At 38.1% G+C, this 23,696-nt stretch overlaps 1 pseudogene; it reads left to right on the forward strand.

Moving 5' to 3' along the window:
• The window catches only part of LOC149282202 (putative cation-transporting ATPase 13A5), a 72,879-nt pseudogene that overhangs the window by 13,709 nt on the left and 35,474 nt on the right, over positions 1–23,696 (forward strand).

A 23,696-nucleotide genomic window follows, 5' to 3' on the forward strand; every position in this document is an offset into this window, starting at 1 on the left:
ATCAACTGTAAAATAATTAGATAATTATACAGTAAGATTGAGTCCACCTGTCTGTCTAACTGGGTTTTTTTTAAATATCAAAGAAGCCTTCAAATGACACATTGTAAAAAGCTGTTTATCTGCTACTATGTTACTGCTACTATATATATATATATATATATATATATATATATATATATATATATATATATATATATATATACACATACATAATGTGCTTTGTGCTTTCCCACATTTCTTTAGGAGTTAGAGGATTCGTGTCAATCGAACATGTATGATGACACTTCAACTACATCACGTCTTCTGATAAAACCAGGACCTCAGAGTTGTTCAGTAAGTATAAGGTATACAGTAACATAGTATGCTTTATACGTTCAGCTTATTTTGCTTTTTGTATTTGTTTCAATTAAGTTATCGTACATGCAACAACTGACAATTCTGAGATAATATTAATTATTATTTAAAAAAATACTTTTTATTGCAGGTTATGTTAAGTGTGTCAGTGGTTCCTTGTGTTTGAGACTCCAGCTTTAGTTCCATGCAGAATTCATAAAAGTGTACTTTCCATGGACTCTAATGCATTATGCTGCATGCAAATTGGAGCATGCATTCTTTAGATAGCCGAGTTAGAAACTAAGATTTTCCTCCCCGTCCTGGGTATACAATGTATTGATTATTATTTTTTTTTTTTTAAATAGAACTTTGGGAACAAGACTTTAATATTATGATAGTATTCATGCATCTTACATTTAAAAATAATAACTAACATTAGTGTCTCCAAAGATGTAATAGTCATTTTTTTAAGATTTCTTAGAAAACTGGATAACATTTATGTTCTTATAAGACTTCATCTACTTCTCATACTGTTTTGACTTTCAGGGTATACTATGGAATTCTATAAGCCTGTGTATGAACATTTCTCTCTTACAGTATAACTAAGTAATCATATTTAACACATTGTAATGCACCATTTAGGTTCCAGTGAAGGGTATGATTATTCTACAACAGTTTCCATTCTCCTCCAGCCTTCAGCGTATGTCTGTTGTTTCCAAAGTACTAGGGGATGAAGAACACTTTGTTTTCATGAAGGGAGCCCCAGAAATGGTAACTCAGTTTTGCCTTCCAGAATCAGGTAATTGTATTGAACATACAGTAGTCTTCCATAAGAAACAGTGTACTTCACTTTAGTAGTATGTCCATAATCGCTGTCAATGCGATGATGATAAATCGTGTCATTTACTTGCAGAAATGTTCTGCAACAATAATATTCTAGCTGTTTGTTCTAAAATACCATGTAATGTTGTACACTTGTATACATTGACCACGATGTCTATTGTGTGGGACCAGATGTTGACTTTGAAGATAAAAATCCTTAAAAAATGTTTATTATGAAATGTACCAGTTAAGATCAAGTATTATGAATTGTTTTTTTGTGGGAGATAGGATGCTTTCTCTTAGCTCTCCCCACTCAATTACTCGTAAATGAATAGTCATGATATCTCCATATACTATACTAATCTCCTATAATTGTTGGTTTCCTAGTTGATAAGGAAACTAATTATTTGTTAACATGTAGTATCTTCATTTTCACAGTTCCACCAAACTTTGCAAGTGAACTCCAACTATACACACTTCAAGGCTTCAGAGTTATAGGACTGGCATGTAAAACACTACAAGGTTTTAAAAATGAAGGACAAGATAGGTACACAAGGTAAGCATGTATTCATCATATTAATAATGTGACATGTTTAAGAAATTAAAATGATTGCTATCAACATGAGTTGTAACATAATGAAACATCAATTACGGCAGGAGAACGGCAGATACTAATTCAATCAAAATGCCAATTGGTAATGGCTCTATCCAGTGCCATCTTTAATGCAAGAAAAATAGGCAGCTGCTCTGGACCCAGACATACCATAGAGGCCCTTGTCAGCTTTCCCTTATGATCGCTCTGCTGCTATCAATGGGTGGGGGTCTACTTGTCGGGAATCACAAGTAGAGAGATTCTCTGCCAGCAGCAGTGTAGACTTCCACCACACAACCAAGGATGAAGGGCCCTTTTGAGTAGGTATCACTGTGCTAAGGGTGGGGGACACAAAGGAGGCTAACACAGAGGACCATTATTATGAGATGGTCCTACTTATATAATTCCTGTAATATTTAAAAAGGAACAGACATTGCCTACCAGATAACCTTAAAGTAGAAAGAACAATTGTAAGGTAGCCTGGAAGCAATGGTATATAATACAGCACCTAACAAACATTAATAAATTATTTAAAACAATAAAATAATTATCACTATTGTAAGCTAAACAATAAAAATAAAATTTTTATGCAATACTCAGTCTTAGTGCATTCTAACAATGATATGCATGTATTATACAGTGAAATGCTAATTTTCTTTTCATTATTTGTCAGGGAGGAGGTGGAATTTGGCCTTACATTTCTTGGTCTTTTGGTATTAGAAAACCGCTTGAAAGCAGAAACTATCCCAGCAATACAGGAATTAAACAATGCTTTAATCAGACCAGTAATGATCACAGGTGAGGGCAGATACGAACACTGTTTATTACCATCATGATTCTCACCTGCGATCAATCTTATTTCTGATCTACGTATTGGCCCAGTATAGGCTGCACCCTTATAGTTTTGTTGCTATTTTAAAGAAAACATTTTAAAGAAAAAATACACATTAGCAGAACGGTAAAACAGTATTTTACCTAATGAACAGGAATACATGTATTTAACATTTTTATGCAGTTAGTCAGCATATGTTATATACAAACAGAAATTTGGAAAAAACAATAGCCATTTTAAGATGGTCCCCCCTTAATTCATTTATGCACCTTACTTATAGATATGCCACTCTGGTCCCCTGATATGATCCACAGATGTTTTATGCCCCCCAGAAATGCCACTCTGCCCCCCAGATATGCCACTCTTCCCCCCCCAATTTACCAATGCATCCCCAGACTCCCTGGTGTCTAGCAGGGGTAGCCGTTTGACGTCTGTGCAATGCGCATAGAGATTCTCTGCTGCTGGAAATGAAAAAGAAAAAAAAACACCTGCCCGGCACCTGGAACTGCATGTCCCGGGCGCCAGGCAATACGAATTGCGCATCCCTGCGCTAAACCACAGTTATAGGCCATGCCCACTGGGTGAAGACTTGTGGTGGGGGGGGGTTGCGGTCTTTAATCGGGCAAATATGGTATATGGTTTTCTTTAAGGTTTTTTTAAGATCACAGGAAACATTGCATATCATCAAAATGTTGTCCACATGATGCAAAAGAGCTAATCTGAAATACAATTTAAAAGTTTAGCTTATGGTTTTTCATAACATATATATTGTTAAAACTAATGTAAGGGCACAATTAATTTTAGGTAATTAACCAGTTTTGATATCTATCAAGTAGGTTGTAACTCTGATTATTGGTCTTTAAGTTCTTTAAGAATTGGTTGCTTGTGTGAGAACAGGTCAGCTGTTGTATTTATATATGTTTTTCATTTTAGGAGACAACCTACAGACAGCAATAACTGTTGCAAGAAATTCTGGTATAGTGCAAAATCATGGTCGAGTGATCCTTATCGAAGCATCTGAAGCAAATGAACATTTTTCGCCTTCTATTACATGGAAAGAGATGGAGAATCCTAAAAGTGATGTGCATGAAATGACGGTAAGAGACAGATACTATTGTGCTTATCAATATTTAATTTTAGCTATTTTAGCTTCATGTGTGGAAGTTTTTTGCTTTAAATTTTGCATCTCAACGAATCTCCCCAGAGTGCCTTGAAGAACCCTACCCCTTTTGATTGTTATTAGCATTATTGGTTATTTTTCAAGTAAAAAAAAAAGGGGCGGGGACTTAAGAACAAATGTGTCCATAAAAAAATATTAAAGTTTAAGCAGGAAAAAAATCAATTCCTTTTTCAAAATGAGAATGGACTTGGTAGATGTACTCTTTTATAAATGCTTCTAAATAATCACATAACTGAGCACATTAATTATTCACAGGCATACAATGGTGTTATCAAAAGCAACAAATAGTGAAACCAGGACACAACTGAGACAGTTACACAATTCTTGATTGCATATAGGGACACAATAGTTTAAATTAGCTAGAATAATTACGGTAATTAGAATGTTAATACTAATGTTTGCATTTTATTGAGATGGATAGGAAAGTATGTGGCATTGCCTGTCTAGTCCATGTGAATTTAATGTGATTTTGTTTTACTTATTAGGAAATTGACATTGAGAAATGTGAAAACACCCAAGCCTATCATTTTGCCATGACTGGGAAAACCTATCAGGTCATAGTCCTGAATTTTTCCAACTTGCTGCCAAAAGTGAGTCTTTTGATTTACATGTAGAGTATGAACCTTTCTATTTGTTTAAATATCTGTAATTTATTGACATAATATGCTGATATTATATCTATTTTGCCAGCTGTTGCTTAATGGTACTATCTTTGCAAGAATGTCTCCCGGACAGAAATCCAGCCTGATTGAGGAATACCAAAAAATGGAGTAAGTCAAGCCATAAGATGCTGTTTACATATGATAGATGCATGTAGTTGTAAATGATTCATTCCATCTTTGCCTTATGCTAATAAATATTTATAATAAGCTAGATTTACACGCCAGGTACAGCAGGCAAACCAGCCTTGATCCTACAACAAGGTCCAGGGAAGGATCAGGGAGCAGGTCAATACTTAGAGGCCCAATAATGCTGCATAATGTCCTTAAACATTTGCCTAATTATGGCAAGGGCAAACATGCTTGGAAATAAAAATGCACATAGTCTCATCCTGATCAATGCATATTTACTCAAACAGATTGCAAACAGGAACACAGAAAGAATGCAGTAAGGCCGTATATGCTGCCTAAAGCCTAGGTAGCATTAGAAACCCTAGTGGCTACCTGTGGACCTGCAAGTAAAACAAACAGAAAAGGACTCCCAGCAGGGGCCCAAGATCTTCAAATCAGAGCAGCCCAGGTGCTTATTTGCCACCCCCAGCACTGCCTTTTGTGATGCCACCTCCTACAACAGACCAGATCAGTCTTAATAGTCAGTGTTGAGCAGGACCTGTTTAAAGTATTGAGACCTGCCCTGTTTGAGGAGTTTGGAGCAGCCTGGGGGTCAATTGCCCCATGTCCCCTAGCCCAGCACAATGCTGACAGGAGCTGCTACACACTGCTAAAGAAACCCTAATCAGAATGGCCATGTCCCTTAGTATGTGTATATATTGTTTGATATATCTATCTATATCTATCTATATCTATATATATATTTATAGTTATATATTTTATATATAACTACTGTTCAAAATTTTGGTCACTTAGAAATGTCCTTGGTTTTCAAAGAAAATAAATTGCTCTCCATTAGAATAACTGGATCAGAAATACAGTGTAGACGTTGTTAATGTTGTAATTGACTTGTAGCTGCAAATGGCTGATTTTTAATGAAAAATCTGTATAGAGGCCCTTTATCATTTCCATCACTCTTGTGTTCCAATGGTGTGTTGTGTTCACTAATTGATTGTTAGAAAACCCCTTTGCAATTATCTTAGCACAGCTAGAAATGTTTTTGTTTTCTATTAAAACAGCTAAGTGACCCCAAACAGTTGAACGGCAGTACATATATATATATATATTTATATATATATTTTTTTTTTAGTGTGCTGAACTGTACGATATGGTAAACTGATAAATAAACTGGAATAAAATTATCCTTGTATTGACGCCGATTTATATTATTTCTGAAAATGTGTTAGTGATCTGCTTATTAAAAATTTTATATTATTTCAGTAAGTATGACTTTTTTGCAGTTACTATGTGGCTATGTGTGGTGATGGAGCAAATGATTGTGGGGTAAGTAAATCAATGGAAAGATCATAAATGAAGAACATTAATTTAGAGTTAGAAAATATAATTATTACAGTGAAATTTTCTCTTTTATTGTACCAATACATCACATTTCTAAATTATAAAAAATATATTGGCGGGATGGCAGTTTAGAAAAGTTTTTAGCAAGCTTCCTTCAATGCAAGTGGCTCCACAATTAATAATCATGAAATATATCACTCACTGTTAAGGTTGGGCCACATAATGTGGGGGCTAAACTATACCACATGCACATATCCATATTCTTTTCTGACCTAATTGCATAAATCCTGTTGTTCATTCACATTTTATGTGGCTTGCCATGAAACAAGCATTTTAGAACTCTTTCCTGGCATGTGTTTATTATATATGTATATATGTTTTTGCAGGCTCTAAAGGTAGCTCATGCTGGCATATCCTTATCTGAACAAGAAGCCTCTGTAGCTTCGCCTTTTACTTCACAAATTCCAAATATCCAGTGTATTCCACAACTCATTAAGTAAGTATATGTGGATGCTATTCACAGACTGGTTTGGTTTAATGATGTGTTTTTTGTATGATGTTTACGTTTTATAAACAAATGGCAATTTTTGTGCACTTACTTAAGAGCATACCTGGGAACTTCTCGGCTCCGGCTACCCAGAGCCTTCCCTTGCGGGACGCGGCCAGGACTGCACACTGACGTCAGTGGGCAGTCCTGCTGATGTCGGGGGAGTTCCCGCTAATGGCAGAGGGAAACACCCCCCATTTAAAGGAAAAAATGGGAGGGGAGTGGGGCGCGTCAAGACCCTGCGACCCGGAGGATTTGGGTCTTGATCCGGAGAACCGGAGGAGCAGCGCTTAAGAGTTACAATGCAATTAAAGTTAATGGAAAATAAGAAATTTTTTCCTTTTGTAAGATTTTCAACACATGGTATGAGTTTCTCCTTGTTCTTTGTTGTTGAGTCCGATTCCTATTGATTCTTAGACTGTAGTCAGTATCGTGTCCAATTGCTTCTGCTCTCTGAGCTTGATCTAGGTAGACGAGCAAGTATGTTCCCATGAAATTATTTCTTTGCTGCCAATAATATGGATTATGGCATTCATGAAAAAGAACGAGGCTGTGGCAATTTATTTGGGATAATCCAGTGGCTAAATCTCTGTTTAGAGAATAGTCCCCTTGTTGTAACTGCTCAGTACAGAAATAAAATACTTATTTAGTACAATTGATAAATATTAAGTGATACATAAATCTAAGTGTATGAATACCAGAAATGTAAACATGAAAATTAAACTACTATTCACACTGCTCAGCATAATTATCTAACTTTTTAAAACATTCTAGGAATTATTATTTTTGTTGTTTTAAATGTCATTATTGTGATCCTTCCAAAAATGATAAAAATGTATTTAGTTGCAGAAAGAGGAAGGTGATTATGCTGCTTTACAAATCTATGTTCAGACCTCACCTAGCGTATTGAGGTCAGCTCTGGAGACCACATCTCCAGAAGGGAGTTTAGAGGAGATCTACTATAATGGTGAATGGTTTGCAGGGTACAAATTATCAAGACTAGGGCATCTCAATATATAAGGCTTGAAGGATAGAAGGAATGTGAAAGAAACATATAAATAGAAAAACTGATTTCACAAAGCAACGGAAGAATGTTTTACTTTACTGAGCAGCAGGAAAAACAGGCAAACTAGGTAGGCCAAATTTTAACATTAGGTGTTCTGTGGGTTAGAAGTAGGTATTCTAATGCAGACCTGTCTTTTTTTTTTCTTTGACCATTTTACATATATGCCAATTAATGAAACTGGCCAACAACAAAACTAGATTTCAATCATGAGCAGTTCCATGTATGGCTGGGTGCTACTGTATGTTAGGATGCTATGTTTCACATTTAACCACCCCGATATAATCTGAGTTAGGATTGTACTTCTATCAGAGGTGTCCTATATCTCAAGTAACATAAAATACTGACACTATATATTGTCATAAGAGAAGAATGTCTTTCTAGACTCATGTTATCTGGATTTTAGATTTTTAAGGAGGGTTCAGATACGTTAAATCCATAGATTCCTTTTAATAATTTTATTACATTTTCATTTTCTTTATTTATGAACAGGGAGGGTCGAGCCGCACTAGTGTCTTCATTTGGGGTCTTCAAATACGTAACTCTTTATGCTTTGATACAGTTTATCTGTTTGCTTCTACTCTACTGGGTAAGTGAAAGCAATAAAAAAAAAAACAAGGTACCAAATTAATACTGTCTGAGGACCACAAGGGAGGTGCTCAAGTCTCCTCTCCCTTGGTGCTCAATGCAAATGTACATGGCGGGAGATTTGTCTTTGGCAAAACCTAGATGAGCACTGTTAAAAGTGATAGCGTTTTGACCATTCAGTTTCTAAATGCACCGTTGAAAATAGATCCTTTTAGTAAGAACCTTGAAAAATAAATAGAAATGCAGTAATATATATATATGTAATTTGTGCTGAATAATATATAAAAAAAATGTTGACCACTCTTTTTTTTCATTTTTCAGCAACTAAAATCTGTTGGGTTGTATCAATATCTTGTCCAAGATGTCGGGATCACCATTATTGTCTCCTTAACAAGTAGGTTTCTTATGAGATAATCATTTGTGACAGTTTAAACAAAACAATTGTCAGTCCCCATCACAATCAATATGTGTGTGAATACATAAGACCACTGATTTAAAAAGTTACAGAAATTGAAGATATTTGTTACATGGACAGGAATACGCACTAAATGAGTGCATGCAATCTGACAAAAGTTCAACTCACAAATTCACTAAAGGCAACTCGCGTTTGCACTTGCGATAAAAACCCACTTAACTTGCATACATTCAACTACAGGAGAATCAAGTTAATGTAAGCAGGTTGTGTGGCCATTAACCCATGAGTTGCAAATGGGAGCTGGACCTTAATTCCAACATACATTTTTCTCATGTGCCCTTCTGCTCAGCATATAAATATATACATACATTTCAATATGGGTCGGTTGAAGGGTAATAAAAATAAAAATGGGGGGTTAAGTGTCAACTATACCCCCCTCATCCATATCCCCTCTTCAGAAATAGGGACCTAATTTAAAAGATGTAAAAATGTAAAAGATCCTATGGAAGGCATGGACCCCACGTCATTTCTTCCAGTGTTCCTGCATATCATGTCTGGTAAGATGAGGGTTTATAAAAAAATGTAAGGCCGTTGATGGGCATCTATATCTGCCACTGGCAACTGGGGCATTAGAGTACCATAAAACTATGTAACATAAATCAGAACCCATCCCATGACACTCTCACCTTTTCCAGTTTATTTTGAATTAATTTTATTTCCTGGAGGCTCTAGGAATTATAGCTGATTTCTAGGTCACCAGGGCAGCATTTGATCTACAGGTGGGGAGGAGTGGTGTCTGACAGTGCTTACTCCCTGCCAATGTTCTGCACAATTCAAGGCTTTTACCAACAAAACTTTTTCCCCTAAATTCCTGGTCATGCCTCCCCAATTTCCTATCCCTCAGGGAGAGGCAAACTTTCAGAAGACCAATGCAATGTCACTGCAATATTGTACCCCTAACACTTGCTCACTACTGAGTGTGATAACTGGATTATGATTTTACCAAGACCCGGACAGTGTTCCAGATTAAGAACATAATGCATCATTCAGAAGCCGTATTGTCTATAGTACACATTTGTTTTTCATGAAATGGTGTTTGCTCACTTCATGTTTTATTTAACCACAGTGACTCTAACCCATGCCTATCCAAAGCTGGCTCCTTTCCGGCCACCTGCGCAGCTGATATCACCTCCTCTTTTGCTGTCAGTGATATTTAATGTGCTTCTTAACCTGGCCATGCAGGTCTGTAGCATTGTATTACTGCAGCAGCAACCTTGGTACAGTTCGTCTAACTTAAGGTATGTACAGATGGGACAGTCTTGTCCTAGAGGCATCCCTCTGATACGGACACTAAGATGAGGTCCTTTCTTATGTTAATAAGCAAGTGTATGCAGAAGGGGGATGTACAACACATAGTCCTGTGTACAAGATACATAGTATAATGTGTTAGTTGTAGAAGGAATGCAAGTTTTATGTGGAATTTTAATAGGAACACAAATAGGAGTATTTTGTATGAGCTGGGGAGTCATAGAACAACCTTCCAGGCGTTACATAGATTTACATAGATCGATAATTTGTTTTAATTTGAGACATATCATGTACAGCTTGCTGAAATTATGATTATTACATGGTATTCCAATCAGCAATTTTAATGAATGCCTTAAATGTTGTTTTTTAGAGCCTGTGCACCAGCATATGAAAATATAACTAATATTAATACAGTTAGTGTTTCAAATGGGAGCAGTCCTGAGGTGTTGCGAGGCTCAGAATATGAAAATTATGAAACTACAACTTTATGGCCAATAACTACAATGAGTTGTGTCATTGTGGCATTTGTCTTCTCCAAGGGAAAACCATTCAGAAAGCCCATATATACTAACTGTAAGTATAAGGTCGTATGACACAAGTGGTGTACAAACTTTATATATTGTTGGGGATCTGCAGTGGCAGTATTGAGGCGCTGAGGAGCGTGGATATGTGAATTCATGTACGGTTATATGCCAACTTTAGTGTATAATTAACTAATTTATGGCTCTGCCAACATGTTAGTATCAGCCTGCAAACCAACAGGCCTCTGCGTATGCACCACAAGGTATAAAGAGGCCTAACAGTTCACTAATATCTACCACTCCAGATGTCCTGACTGGTGATAATGAGGCGGCACTGTCACTTTAAGGCTGGAGGCCACCTGTTGAAGTAAGTGCGGCCGACATCTGTATATGACAGGCCACATGTTGTGTGTGTTTGTTCAGGTAGTGTGCTGCCAAGCATATCCAGCCGGTGGCAGCATAATACCTGATCTGCAGCTGGGGTGTGTATAGAGCAATGTCGGCAAATGGATAGATAAAGTTACGACAACAGGCATTAGAGTGCTTGCATTTGTAAATTGCTTGGCCTCATTAATGGATTTAGTGCCGTTACATTGTAAAAATTGGAAGGCATTTTATTGGTAAGTAAATATATATCTGGGAAGGGTAAGACAAACATAATGAAAGTCGGTATTGTCGTTGAGATATGTTTGCATGAAAATGTTGTACATGTTTATATTATGTTAATATTTTTAATATGTTGATATTGTTTGACAAAGAGGTTTGCAATTATTTATATTGTTTCTGGGAACAGTGAGAAGACCATAATGGTTTTGCAGTAATAAAAATGTAATTATATAAGCAAATGCTCAATGCATCAAATTCTAATTTCATTTTTTCCCCACAGATATATTTTTTGTCTTACTGCCCATACAACTTGCTGCATGCCTTTTTATCTTGTTTGCCGACTTTGACAGGTTATACAAAGCACTGCAAGTGAGTTAAATATATACGGTATTCTTCGTCTCTCTTTACAAAAGCATCTTTACATATTATCATGCAAATGAATCAAACACCACTGATTAAACAAATCCATTGCATGATTACTGATGCTTATTTTTCCCCTCTTTTTTTAGCTTGTCTGTACTCCTACTATCTGGAGAATTTCCATTCTAATTATGTTGGTCATTTATTTTATCATGTCTTTCATTGTAGAGGTAAGATTACTCCCAAAGATTTTCCTATTCAAAATGCACCCAAATGCCTAGCATATTAAAGAAACATCTTGGTACCAAATACAACTTTAAAAGAAGAAAAAGTTTAAATGGGAAAATGTGTGCACCCTAAAGGATTTATGGCATTCCTATTTGTACATGTAATGTGTTTTCTAATGTTACATTCCAACATCACATTGAGTTCATTGATGTACAATCAACTTTAGAATTATTGTATCTAAAAAAGCTAAAAATCCATCACTACTGACAACATATATTCATATATATAATAAATGCAACATATTTTGTGTTTCAGTCTGCTGCATTAAATGCCCATTTAAGTGACAATATGCTATATATGATTATTTATGGTTAAGTTTTATAAATTATAAACTGTTGTGTTTTCATGTTGCAGGAAGCCATTATTGAAAATAGGCGACTTTGGCTGTATTTAAAAAGACTTTTTAATTATCATTCAAAAAGCCAATACAGAGTACTATATAGAATGCTTGAAGATGACCACAGCTGGCCGCCGGTGAACCTGACTCAGTATGCCCAAATGGACAATACTGAAACCAAAACACAAGTTTACTCCAATGAAGGCTATGTTAATGATGAGAAGCCACATAATGGAATGACGGAATAATGGAATTAGTACAGAGTACTATTGGAACCCAGTACACAAACACATTTACTAACCAGTAAAAACAGTATCTATGTGAATGTCAAACCTTTCTTCAATTCATACACAACTGAACATTGCTGCAATGGCTGGAATCTTTGCATATTGAATATAGAGTTTAAAAGGAGACACTGAAATTAGTAATTAAGGGGAATGAATTGCTTAATCTACTGTTGAATCCCTGAGTCTTCAAGATCATAAATAAAGGAACATTGTATGGGTTGAGTAAAGAGTGTATTTTAGTGTGTGTTTTAATGCATTTCAGTGTAATATATTGTTTGTTTGCATTATGTATATATTTGATATATGTATAATGGTTGCTATCATTCTGTTTTTATAGGCTTACACATGAGCCGAGCAGTGCCCCTGGTTATCCAAAAGCACATAATCAATTTAAATGGCTGTGTGTTCCATCTTTTCACATGGTTAGATAAAAGTCATCTTATCTGCTGACTTCCAATTTAATATAATACAGTGTTTTGTCTACAATGTGCGTTATGGTAAGAGCTGGATGTCCCACAAATCAGAATGGGTATCTGTCTGTCTTAGTTTTTTGGGACACTACCGGCTGTGCCTGAGTCAGATGGGCGCTGCATAGGCGTTAACCCTTTTCCAGTTTCATCAGAACAATGTTGGAATGATGAGGCAAGTCCCAGATTTGCCTATTTCCACAGGGCCTGAGAAGTCTTGATGCCTGGGGGCAACATTACTGTTAATCCAGCACTGTTTATGGAGGCTCTTATGTAAACTTTCTAAGTTTTTTCCCCATTCTCATTTGCATTTCCTCTTGCATACAGAGGCAGTTAATTGTTAAAAAATAATGTAGTAAGATAAAGAATGCTTACGTGCTGTTGCATAATATGAACAATGCATAACAATGTTGTGTATGAATATTAAAGCTTTACAGCTCGCAGAATGACCTAATCTAATGCTTCATTTAAATAAGGTTTCCAACAGCAACAGCGTATTCATACTATTTGCCCAAAAACATAAATCTTAATCTCTAAAAATAAATACCTTTGTTTTAGTCTAAGAATTTTGGTCACTGCAATTAAGTGTGGATACAGAGGAGCGTTGGTTTAAGTACATAAGAGAAATGAATGACTAATGCTGAATGTTTAAGGGAAGTGTTATCTGCTACTCATGGTGACACTTGGTCTACACTTGAAACAGAAGTTAACAATTACATTTGGAGGCAGCACCTTGTAAAGCAAAAGAGTAACAAATAATCTATTTCAACATTAAACAAATGGTAATTAATATACTTGCAGATTACCACGGCCTGAATGTGAATCATGCATGAGCTGGAAAGATCTCATAGAACAGTATATAATATACTGAATTAAAATTACCTTTACAGACTCTTCCTGGACCAAAACCTCTAATTACACAATGAACAGAAAGCATGCTCCTATTTTAGGAGTTAGTCAACAAGGTCTCTAAGATCCTGCAATGCAAATGACAAGACCTTAAAAGTCTAAAAGCCAACCGATAAGTAACTTAACACTAGCTTCTTCCCTAATAAACCTCTTCATACATACTTAATAGCCCTGTTAAGAACCACATCAATTATCCCAGACAGCTCTAATAGTTTTTGAGACAAAGGTAAGCTTTAAAAACAAAAAAGGTTTTATTTAAATTAAACTCCAACAAAATACAATATTTTAACAGCTGTATGTGTGTTCCACCATTCTACCAAACAAAACATTAAGTTTGGCCTCCAGAGCATTGTCCATGGGAACAATATGAAGCAAAACTTAGTAAGGTGGACATGCCCCACATGGCCCTCCGGCACAAGGCTAATCAAGTTACGATCTGCAAACCTCTTAAACAGGCATGTTTGTAGCAAATAATAATAAATTAACGTATAGAGTCTGCACAGAAACCTTATTGTGACATTCCCTTTCACTCAAGCGGCAACCATAGGTCCAGGCCGCAAGTGCTTCAGAGCTTCTGCACCTGGGGATAAGTGGCAGTCTAGGATGTCTGCTAGCTTTTAATCCCCATGCCATCTGTGATAGCTTGCTGAGTCACCCAACTCAGCAGCTATCTCGCATGTCAAGGTGCTCAATGCCCCTTACACCTGGCATGCTTTTTGCAATAGCCCCGTCAGAGCACATCATAATAACTCATACCACTGCTGAAGGGTTATGCCTCCACCCAACCATTGCCAGATCTAACCACACAGCGGGTCCATAGCTCTGAACCGGATGTTTAATGAAAACCTAGGGAGAGCTGAAGGCTGCATTGCTGCCACCAAAAGAGGAGACTCTTCCCAAGGGGCCCTCTTTCCCGCCTCTAACCTATTGACTTCGGCCACTTCTCTAAACATTCCTGCAGATCTTTGTTTATTCCTGATCTGGTAACATCATGCCATGCCTGGTCCCTCACTGTCAATAACCTCTTTCCAAGCCAATGAATGTTGATATGTTTGTATGGGTTTCCCAGCTGCTTCCTGTATAGTCTAACAACACATCTTCTTGATGCCTAATAGATGGAGTGGCCCAATATTAGAGTTTCCTCAGTTGTACCATAGAGATGCAAAACAAAGTAGTACAAATTTAAAGTACTAATTTAAATTGCACTGTAAGCAACTCACTTTCTTGCAATTTAAAGTACTAATTTAAATTGCAAACCTGTAAGAAACTTAACTTCTTTGTTGGCTAGAAATAAGTAATCCCTACATTGCTGGATGGCTATTTAAGCCTGGGGTAACTAGCTCAATGAGACTGAATGCACACCTAGACATCTCTCCTCAACTGAAAATAACTTTTATTAAATATGAAAAGATAGTTTACATGAATTAATATTTACTAGTAAAACTTTTTCCCTATAGGGTCATCTTATATTCAGGCTTTTTCTTTTTTTTCTAAATTAGTATTCAGAATTTGGGGGGTCGTTGTGGCAGAGCCTTGCCTGGTGTGTGTGTTTGGGTGTGTAGGAGTGGTAGAGCCTGTCCTGGTGTGTGTGTGTTCGGGTGTGTCGGTGTGGCAGAGCTTTTCCTGTTGTGTATATGGGTGTCTGTGTAGCAGAGCTTGTCCTGGTGTGTGTGTCTGAGTGTCGGTGTGTGTACTGTACTCACTGTAGTAATAAATTGATTTATTTAACGTTTACTTTGAATGAGTATGTGTGATTGAGGGAATGAATCTGTGAATGAATGAGTATATGAATGAATGAGTGTGTGTGATAGCATGGAGGTGTAAGTGCTGGGACCTAGGCATGATGGGACTATGATTGCTGTTAGCAATCACACTCCTATCATGCCAAGTCAGCCAGTACATGCTGAAACCTAGCTAGCTGCCCCCCTTGTGTATTGATGCTGCCAGCAATATGGGGTCTGCACATCACTTACAGCCACCCTGTACCAGCATGTACTGGCTGCCTGGGTATGATAGGAGTGTGACTCCTAGTGTGAGAGATGGGGATAAAGTGGGGATCTGATGGGAGAAAATGCTGTCCCCCCCAGATTTTTAGGGGTTCCTACGCCCATGATTGGATAATGCAGTGCTAGAACAGTTGTGGTGGTATTAATAGCCAAAAGTTTCTTACAAGAATATCATGAAGAATAATGATCACTGTTTTGTTCCATTGAATAAAATTGAACTTTTTCATCTAAAAATGTTTGCAGTAGCAAATGTTTTGATTCCATTATGTTTAATGTATTATTATTATTATTATTGTCACGTTTTCACCCTTCGCTGGCTGGACTTGTTCATACTTTGTGTGTCTCATTCCCGTTTTCAACCACTAGTGGCCGCCCTTGCCACTCAGGACCTCTCTGGCTGATTATCATGTCCAGGTGCACCTTGCTACCTAATTATCACAGCCTTTATAAGCCTGCCCAGCCCTGCAGTCAGGGCCTTTGCATTGTAGTGTTATGACCGCTCTGCTTTGGCCTTGTACCTGAACCCTGCCTGTACCTGAGCTACCTGCCTGTACCTGAGCTACCTGCCTGTGCCTGCCGCCAGCCCTGCCAGTGGGCCTCCGTACCCGCCAGCCCTGCCAGTGGGCCTCTGTACCCGCCAGCCCTGCCAGTGGGCTTCCTGCCGCCAGCCCTGCCAGTGGGCCTCCATACCCGTCAACCCGGCCAGTGGGCTTCCTGCCACCAGCCCATCCAGTGGGCCTCCGTATCCGTCAGCCCTGCCAGTGGGCATCCTGCCTAGAGACTTTCTGCCTTTACTTGCTGGTCATATCACCTATATCAATACAGTACCTTTCCACGTATTCTGTTTGTACTGTGTTTTATTGCGCCTGTCCGTACCACCCCACTTACCGTCATGCATCGTGGGGTACAAACGGAACCCTTTGTATCCCCTGCTACTGGGCTCCTACCCGACCTGCTTACCTGGGTCGTGACAATTATATTTTATTTACCGTATTTGCCCGAATATAGGCTGCACCCCCCCACACACACTTTAAGTCTTTAAAGTGGGGGTGCGGCCTATATTCAGGGTTTAGCGGAGGAATGCGCAATTTGTATCGCCCGACGCCCGGGACATGCAGTTCCAGGTGCCAGGCAGCAGAGTTAGGATACAGATCCCCCGCAGTGCTGCAGGGGACCTGCATCCTACTCTCCGATACGCTGAGACAGCCTCCCCTGCCAGCACTTTCCACGGGGGGAAAGATTGTCTATCACGCAGACGTAAACAACCTCCACTGCCGGCACATCTGCTTGATGTGCTTTAACAATCTCCCTTGCCGGGAATTCCCACGGCACATCGTGCAGACGTGCCGGCACCGGAAGTTGTATATGCATATTGCGTAGATGTCCCCTGCCGGCCCCGCAAGACATCTGTGAGTCTGCACTGGTAAGTCTAGGGGAGGGGGGGACATCTTGGGGGCAGAGTGGCAGCATATCCCGGGGGGGCACAGAGTGGCAGCATATCTCGGGGGGGCAGAGTGGCAGCATATATAGGGGGACAGAGTGGCAGCAAATCTATTAGAATTAACATTTTTCTTTAAAAAAGCACCTAACTTTTAGGGTGCGGCCTATACTCGAGCCAATACGGTATATAGCACCATCAATTTACGCAGCGCTTAATACAATACATATATTCAAGGGGTATGACAAACCGAGAATAGACAAACTAAGGCAACCTGATACATTAGGTGGAGAGAGCCCTGCTCGCAAGCTTACAATAATTTATTAGGGCCTTTTAACACTTTTGCTTTCTGCCATTTTAATACAAATAATGTGATAAAAATAATGTTTATAGTTATTTGTATGGCAAATAGTGTGACTCGGGTATGTATAAGGAGCGCGTGTGGGTATAAGAGCTCGACCGTGAGATAAACTATATGGGGCTGGTCTCCAAATGTTTCCAGGGCTGCTTTTCATTCCCAGTCTGGCCCTGACTACAACGCCAAAGAATTTCAGGAAAGGTTCAATGAAAGTCAGGATTTTAGTTAATCCTTGCTTATGTCTGCGGTCAGGCCATTTCTTGGTGCCCTGCTAGGAACAACCCAAAACCTACCTACCCTGCCAAGTCTATAGAAAGCTGCAACTCACCATTTGAACGATAATCATGTAACACCAGGAAACACCATTGTACAAATGCATCCCAAACTGCAAAACCTTCCTTTGTTTGGAACACTGATTTAGACTCACCTAACATTGCCTTTGTTAACCTATTATTGAAAGTTTTTCCCGTGAGAATAACGCAACATGCAAAATTTTGTATACCCCTGAGCGTTACTTTACTTTTGCTATAGCTTGTTTAACCAAAGCCCAACTTTCACCACCTTCTCATCTGGGAGCCTGCATACTGTGTTCACTGTATCTATTTCTATACCCAAAAATTGACAACTTCTGGGAAAGGGATGCTGTCTGCTACTAGGAATCTCTACAACATCAAACTCAGATTGTCAAACAGGTGAATCTTTGGAACCAATTAGGAGGGAGTCTTCCAGGTAATAAGCTAAAGAGTCTAACCCTGTTCTGTCCTGTGGACATCAGTGCAGAAATGTGCTAAAAGTTTCAAAGAAAGCACAACTCTCTGGATGTAATGGGAGCAACCTAAAGATCAATAGATCTAATTTTGCCCTAAGAGCACCCGGGCCAGCTTCCTTAAGCATACTCAAGACACAATCATATGTCTAATATTAAACAGAACACTCCTCTTTATCCAAAGCAATGTTAGTCTAAACTTTGTCCTTTTTTGAAACAACAGATAATGTTAAAATGATCAGATCAGGAATATGCACTTCATCAAAAGTCCCAGCAATCCTACTTGACTCTATCTCTTTTAATAACTTGGCTCTAACAAGTCTTTGTTCACACCATCTTTTTCCCGAAGTCACTGTTGTATTTGTGCCAAAAAGTTCATAAGTAGCATAAAGATCCAAAATGAAATTGCCACACTTCACCAAATAAACATTCCTCCAGTTTATTCTCTAAATACAAACTAGCAAAGACATTAAAACAAGAAAATAATGGTCCCATTTGAAACCAGCCACAATGGTCTCCTAGTCTGCAGCGTCAAATCACAGCATGTGTGTCAAGCAATATGTTTTCAAGCTACTAGGTATCAATTTAAAATACATCACATGTACAAACTTTGATTATTACATTAGATACATATGAGGAAAAGTAAATAAAGAAAAATAGAAATAACCATATATGCTTGCTATTTATATAATATATATTATTAATTGTAATTAAATATGTCTATGGGCAATATATTTTAAGGCTACAAGATATCAATTTAAAGATATCAATTGAACAGGGTAGCCATATGCCTGTCCCATGCATGTTTAAATGCCTCAATGTATTAGCCTCTACCACTTCTGATGGGAGGCTGTTCCCTCTCAGTAAAGTAAAATCAAATTAATGTCACACACAGGGCCGGCCCTACCATGGAGCAAAGTGCAGCAATTGCCCAAGGCTTTTGAAGAGGCAGGGCCAGGCTGGCGCCAAAAAAAATCTCGTTTATGAAAAAACTTCTTCAGCTGCAAACAAAAAGGCGCCTTTTTGTTTACAGCTGAAGAAGTTTTTTCATAAACGAAACGCGTCCTGCTTTTTTTTGGCGCCAGCCTGGCCAGGCATTACTTACCCTACAGTGAGCTTTATTTTATATTATATAACATTTTATTTAATTATTTGTTTCTTTTTTTGAATCAAGTCAAAAGTAATACTAACCACAAATCATCTAAGTGGGATATGGACAGCAGTATATGGGTTAAAGAGAAGGCTAGAGACTGATTAGGTACAGGTCACAGATGTTTAAGATGGTACTAAATTAATTTAGCCAGTGTGAGAATAATTTGGAGGGGTAGAGAGAGTGAGGTTAATAATAGTGTTATTAAAAAACTAGTACATATAGCTTTAGATAAACAAAGTGGGGCCTGTTAAATGAAATGCTTAATAAAATAAATTAGTTAATTAAACCTAAATTAGTTGGAAGTTTTTATCTTTATGTAAATAGTATACCTATCTCTATACTGTGTTTGTATCATGAGTGTTGAGTTTTAAATCCAGCATTATGTTTCGGAAAGCACTTTTTACTTTTGTCTTCTGGGACGCATGATTATTGAACACAATCTTGCTGTTCTTTCTCATTTTATTGGCCGTAAGTTCATTATCATTTTCAGGCAGTGCCCATACCTTGCTTATCATTGCACTTCCTTAAGACCATTTATTGTGAGAGCTTCTATGGAGTAGTTGTTTCTCTATTGGTATAACAGAGCCAGGTCTCTAGTAGGTCTGTTTCCATCTGCTAATCCAACCACAAGACTCTTATGGCTAACAACTTCATGTGTCCCCTCACAAAAAGTATAGACTACAACCAGCTGCCCTTCATCAGCAACCCTCAAGTACCTTGTATAGCATTATGTTCCGTTATTGATCTTTTGGGTATAGATTGGGCAGCTGAGAGTTCCTTACATGTTAATCCTGGCTCATATGCAGCCCTGACAAACCAGAAAGCCAGTGTGAGGCTAGGTTTCCACTTGTTTTTTTTTTGCTAAAAACGCCCATAATAACGCCAATTCAGCCACACAGCGTTTTTTTAGTGAAAAAAAGCTGCGGCCAGATGTTAGCTGTTCTTCAATAGGAAATCGCACAATGCCATATCCACTTTTTCTGTTTGGCGTTTTTTCAGTCCTCTTTGGCGTTTTTCTGCTTTTTTGGGCTCTGTGGCAGTTTTTCTAAATCGCAGCATGTTGACACTCTGGCGTTTTTTGCAAGGAAATCTTGGCGTTTTTCTCCAATAGAAGTCTATGGGAGAGAAAAAACGCCATGAAAAAGCCATGCGGGTTTTGCCTTGGCGTTTTTTATGGCGTTTTTTTCCACAGTTACAATGCAGAGGATGGACCCAGTATCTGTGTGTCCTACGAGAAATAGGCTGGAAACAAACAGTTTCACACAAAACAAAGTTCATATTGAATTTTACACCATTTGGAACAAACATGCCATTACAAACAAACATACGCGACACATCAACTGGATCCTGCGTGCCAAAAGCAACAGCAAACAATTTGCACCATCATTTGGGGCCAATCTTCATAGAGGAGCAGACATTCGGAATAAAGCATGCCTTACAAACCACAGAAAAGAGACAAAATGGTCCGCCGGGGCGTTTAAGTAGAACTCTACCAAGGAAATTACATCAGGAGGGGGCAGATACTTGCCATTTATCCTAATCCCTTTTAGCTGGGTGAAAATTCTAACGTGTAAAGGCTGGAAAAACTGCCTAAGGTCAAAAAAGCAATTTCCCCAGAAAGGCTAAAATGCCAGAAAAAACTCCAGAAAAAACACCAAAACGCAGGAAAATGCAGTGGCAGTTTTCTTGGCCTTTTTCCTGGCGTTTTTCATCAAGAAAATAACACAGGACAAAAACCCAAGTGGAAACCTAGCCTTAGGGAAACCAGTTGCACTAGTTTCCCTTTTCTAGTCTGTATTTACCCAATTTGTTTATCTCTGTCTACTGGAGATGACAATGAAATGGTGTTACATTGCAAATCTTAGAATTGTGTGGCTAATTTTTTAGCGCCAAGCTCCTGCAAACTCAGATTAATCCAAATATTCTCTGAAAACAAAACTTTTTTATGGTGATTCTTAACCGTCCTCTTATGTTGGATGTCTAGAGGCAAGAATTTTCTAAATGGCAACCGTTCAATTCCACCTTGTGTTATGCATGACAGCATATATGTACTACTTCTTACCACTTTTGCTGGGAGGCTGTTCCACTTATCTACCACCTGCTCGGTAAAGTGAAACTTTTTAACATTACATGTAAGTAAGAGATTAATTAATATTGTATCCGATCAATATTATCTGCATGTATTATTTTTTTTTAAATCAACGTAACCTTCCTTTTTAACTGGCTGGCAATACAACCAAGGAAGGAGTAATGTAGCCACCTTGCAGATGCAAATGTTGGAATTAGTTTCTTAGTCACAACTTAGCTCTGCTTTAATAGATATAATGATGAACACCGTGCAGATGTAGAATTACTGTGAGCCCCAGTGGTATATTACTAAATTCTGGAGAAATTAAGAAAGTGAAGCTTCAGCAACCAGGCAATTAATTATGATAACAAAGGGTTTGTCCTCTGTGACAACACAACTGATCTAAACTTTGAGAGACCATTTTAAGAGGGGACTTTGCAGAGCAAATTATTTAAGTACTTACTATTGCACAGTTTTCTATAAAGGGAATTCGAGCAGACAGTAATTACCTATTTACAAGCCTGAATGAGGCAAATGTTGGGCATGGGCCATGCCGGCTCACTTAACCTTGAAAAACAAGAAAGCCGGTGTTGGTGAAACCAGTTGTACTAGTTACCCTTTATGAAGAAAGGGAGACTACTCTAGTTTGTATCTACCTAATTCTTTTTCTCTCATTCTACTGAAGGTAGGTAAGGGCATTGTGTCTGTTAGCAGGCAGGGGTATTTCTTGACAGGGTCAGTAGTTAAGAAGGCTATTTCAAAGCCATGGGGTGGAGATTATTCACTGCATGTATTGTTTTCTTTGGGGTAAGGGTGTGTACGTGTAATTATACAAATGTAATTAAGAATAAAAAATGAAGAAGGTATTGGATTTAAGGGAGTGCTGTTGCTTGACTTCAGAGAACACTGGCCTGGATCCCATTAATGAAACAAGGTCCTCTGCAATGACCACAAACCAAGATGATACTGACAACCACATCCTGCTCAATCCTGGAGAGGACAATGAGATGGTAAGCGTTACAATGTAACATTTAGAATCGTTTGGCTAGTTTTTAGTACACCAACAAATTTAATAGAAGCTCCTACAAGCTCACATTACTGAAAATCTTGTCTGGGAACAAAAAACATTTTCGTAAACGCAACATGGTGATTCCTATCTGTCCTTTTATGTTGGATGTCTAGATTATATAGTGAATATTAGTATATCTACAACTTCTTACCAGATTTGCTGGAAGGCTGTCCAACTTATCTACTACATACTCAGTAAAGTAGCACTTTCTTTCATTATATGTAACATAGTTTATTTGGCCCTATATCCTATCAATATTATTTGTATGTATGATTTTTTTTAACAATGTATTTGTACTCAGTCACAACTTAGCTCTGCTTTAAGAGATACAATGCTGAAAACTGTGCAGATGTAGATTTATCATTAAACTGTGATCTACATAATTAGACTGCTGAATTCTGGAGATATGAAGAAAGTGTCACTTCAGCAACCAGACAATTCATTGATAGACAATAAGACACCTGTAAAAGAATATATTATTTGAATGAGTATAGAGAATGAGTATTATGTCATTATCTCCCATGAAAAAAATTAGAGTGAAGAAGACTTATTCTTCATGCATGCATATAAATGAAAATGCAGCCAGTTGTGATATCAGGGCAGGCATGTATAATGGCACTTGGTTAGGAAGAGGCCAAAAGAGATACCTACTGCACCTCGCGGCTGAGGTCCATCAAGTTAAATAATGTCTGGGTTCCACCCTGCCGAGAAGACATTGTATTATATTTGAGTTTTAGACTGCCTTTGTGGCTGTGATTAGTCTGATATACGATACATATTTTCGCTCTCTTATAACCCAAAGAAGGTTTATGGGAGACTCTTGAATACCTGGGTACCTCGTGCAGAGGCAATTTGCCTCAATTTATAAATCTAGACTGCAGTTAGCATATGATTTCCTTACGGACAGGAGCATAACTAGAAACCACAGGGCCCTGGTGCAAGAATTGCTCCAGCGCCCCCCCCCCCCCACTTCAACAGCTGGTCTGTGCCATCATTGCCCCCAAATAATTTGTCTGTGCCTTCTTTGCCCCTTTCCCCTCCAAAATACACTCTGGCACACATATATAAACATACTTACACACACACACTCCATCTCACCACAAATACACATCCATGCTCACACATACACATAATTACACATTCATAATCACACACACAATTACACATTCATGATCACACACTTGTATGTTTAGAACGGGCCTTTCCGTCCTGGCCTGTTGTGGTCCTGGTTGGAAGGGCCCTTTCTAAACTATT

Source organism: Sceloporus occidentalis, unplaced genomic scaffold, assembly GCF_023333645.1.
Source record: "Sceloporus occidentalis isolate IW3139 unplaced genomic scaffold, rSceOcc1.0.p SCAF_121, whole genome shotgun sequence".
Classification (NCBI taxonomy): domain Eukaryota; kingdom Metazoa; phylum Chordata; class Lepidosauria; order Squamata; family Phrynosomatidae; genus Sceloporus; species Sceloporus occidentalis.